The sequence below is a fragment of the Anomaloglossus baeobatrachus genome, chromosome 2 (assembly GCF_048569485.1).
Source record: "Anomaloglossus baeobatrachus isolate aAnoBae1 chromosome 2, aAnoBae1.hap1, whole genome shotgun sequence".
Lineage (NCBI taxonomy): Eukaryota > Metazoa > Chordata > Amphibia > Anura > Aromobatidae > Anomaloglossus > Anomaloglossus baeobatrachus.
In genome coordinates, this window is record NC_134354.1 from 10494282 (window position 1) to 10497819 (window position 3538).

Here is a 3538-nt window from a genome sequence, read left to right on the forward strand (position 1 = left end):
GCTCTGTGAGCTGAACTGAGGAAGTACCTGCTTATATCTCCAAGCTCCACCTGCCCCCGAGGGGGTGATCCGACCTCCCTCAGAACATTCCTCTCTCGAGGTATTTCGGTTATTCTGTGTTTTGGAAGCCGCTCCCCCTCCTCTGCAGGAGCCGTCTGTACCTGTGCGCCTCAGGTGTGACCTGGGGATGATTCCTGCCGCCACCAAGTTTTGTCTTTCCTCTTCTTCACAGAATCATAACTTTTTTTTTTAACTTATCCGTCCCCATAAACATATTAGGGTTTGTTGTTTCAGGACTTGTTGTAGCTGATTTTACCATATAATGCATTGAGAAAGGAGGGAAAAAATTCCAAGTGCGGTGAAAGGCTAAAAAATATGTTTTAAGTGATGAAATTTTTGGGAGGAAATTAAAAAAAAATGTGGATATGCTTCTATTTTCAGAGACCTGCAACTTTTCGCTTCTGTGGATGGAACTGTGCGAGGGCTTGTTTTTTTAAGTGGCGAGATATACCGTATTTTTTGTTTTATAAGATGCTCTGGATTATAAGACACACCCCAAAATTTAGAGATTAAAAGGTTAAAAAAAAAAATGTGGTCCGTCTTATACTCCAGTAGTGTCTTAGCGGAGGGGTGCGAGAGCGGTAGTGGAGCGGGGACACAGAAGGCAGGGGCAGTGCTGAAGTAGGGCGATGATGCAGGCGCTGTGGTGAGGCCTGTGCTGGCTGCGGTGGGGGCTGTATTGGCTGCGGTGGGAGCTGTGCTGGCTGCCAAGGGGGCTGTGCTGGCTACGGTAGGAGCTGTGCTGGCTGCCAAGGGGGCTGTGCTGGCTACGGTAGGGGCTGTGCTGGCTGCGGGCGTCTGGCTGTGTGGAGCAGGGCGGTGTCGTGGGTGTCACAGACGATCTGTCAGCAGTGCGGGCTTCAAAGAAATGGTGCCTGGAGTCGGTGAGTGTGCATATTAAGCTCTCGGCTCAATGACATGTGAGATCTTGAGCCGAGAGCTCCATCTGTGCACGTGCGACTCCAGGCACCATTATTTGAAGCCCGCACCACCGAGAGAGCATCGGGGATACCCGCTGCACCGCCCTGATCCACACAACAAGTACAGCCCCTACCGCAGGCAGCACAGCTTCCACTGCAGCCAGCACAGCCCCCACCGCAGGCAACACAGCCGCAATTGCAGCCAGCACAGCCCCCACCACATTCTCCACCCCCCAGTAAGCTGCATTCCTCCCTGAATTCTAGGATTTCAGTTTTAACATACATAAGGCCGCTTTACACGCTGCAATTTTGAGTGCGATAGTACCCGCCCCGTCGTACGGCCGATATGTGGTGATCGCTGCCGTAGCGAACATTATCGCTACGGCAGCGTCACACGCACATACCTTGTCAGCGACGTCGCTGTGACCGCCGAACAATCCCTCCTTCAAGGGGGAGGTGTGTTCAGCGTCACAGCGATGTCACCGCGACGTCACTAAGCGGCCGGCCAATAGAAGCGGAGGGGCGGAGATGAGCGCGACGTAACATCCCGCCCACTTCCTTCCTCATTGTCGGCGGCCGCAGGTAAGGAGATGTTCAACGCTCCTGTGGTGTCACACATAGCGATGTGTGGTGCCGCAGGAACGACGAACAACATGGTACCTATAGCTGCAACGATAATTGGGAAGAGGGGGGAATGTAACTGATTAGTGATTTTGAACGTTTTTGCGACGATTCAAAATCGCTCATAGGTGTCACACGCAACAACATCGCTAACGCGGTTGGATGTGCGTCACAAATTCCGTGACCCCAACGACATCGCTTTAGCGATGTCGTAGCGTGTAAAGCAGCCCATAGTAACATCATTTCTAAGGCTGAAGGAAGACCTTGTGTCCATCTAGTTCAGCCTGTTTTAGTGCTGCTGTTCTCCAGTGTTGAACCTGTGGAAGGCAAAAACCCAGAGTAGAAACCAGTTTTCTTCATAGGAAAAAAAAAATTTCCCGACTCCTAAGCTGGGTCACCTATCTACCTGTAAGATTATGCTATTTATAACCTTCTATACTTTTGCTTTCAAGAAAAGCCTCCATTCCTCTCTTACATTCAGTGAGTTGCCATCACCACTTCCCCAGGAGGAGAGTTCCAGAGCCTCACTGCTCTTACCGTGAAGAACCCTCTTCTATGCTGATGTAGGAATTTTCTTTCCTCCAATCGAAGAGAATGCCCTCTTGTTCTTGTCATAGTCCTTGGTGCAAACAGATCATGGGAGAGATCTCTATATGGCCATTGTATCTCTTCACAATGTTTAAGGAGTTAATGTTCTTTATATTTGGCGGTACTTTTACAGATGCAGTGATGGCAGATATGGTTTTTATTTCTCTATATTTAGGGCTCAAGCACACGACTGATTATACCGGACGAGTGCTGTCCATGGATGTCGCAGATCGCACTCGTACCCATGATATCCTATGAGGCTGCGCACGTCTGAAAAAATCACAGACATCCAATTTTAGTTTGAATATTGGATTGAAATGATCTATGGATCGGGGAAAAATATTGGACAGCAATTGGAGGACATCAGAGTGCGGCCCGATTTTCACAGACTGATGGAATCTATTATTCTTCCTGGAAAAGTAAGCAAACAATGACAACTGGGTGTCACCTGTAACAGATCTGTCTCTATACAGTGTGATAGTCTCCAATCAATTGTATTGTACTTCATACAAGGATTCTGTACTTTTAGGGCAAAGCCAAATGGAAAACTCATCAAGTGCAAAACCTGCTCCAAGTCATGCACACGGGGCAAATACACAGCAGATTTGTCATCTGGATTTTTCCTCCTCATTACTGTGTACAGCAGCAGAATTGTGGATTATTTTTTGCAAAATCTTATACGCAAGACAAGAAGAATACCTGCAGAGTAAACTGACCGGCGCAGTAGAGGTAATATCCGCAATATGTCAATTTATGCTGCGGGTTTACACTGTGGATTTCACACTCTGCAATGCCAGCGGTGCAACAAGTCTGCATGTACGTATCAGTAATGTGTGATCCCTGCACTATTCTGGTTTCTCTATTCATTAGCTATCAGGGTGATATTTGCTGTGTCGAGGCAGATGGATCATCCTCTGAGTCATACCCAGCATTATATCTAAGAATGGAAAGAAACCTTTGAAGGATTGTAATCACGAGATCCTCAGGGGCGGGCACTAAGTACAGATTCAGATTATTGGATTTCATAAATTATATGTACCGTAAAAAAAAGATTCATAAGAGTGGAGAGAAAGCGCTGTGTGGTGCGGTGGATGCTGCACCACTATATGTTAATAATGTAGGACGGAGAAACATAAGATATAAACAGTGACCAAACGCCTAATGGAGAGGTCAGCGGAACGCTCTCTAAACTCACCCATACACTGAGAGCTCAGATCATGTGAAAAAAGCCACTGTTCTCTGCAGACTCCTCTGTCTCCTCCTGACTCTTCTGTCCTCCACTTGTTGAGGAGGCTCATTGGATCAAATACTTAATTAACTTTGGGACATAGGGGATTGTGCAAAAATGT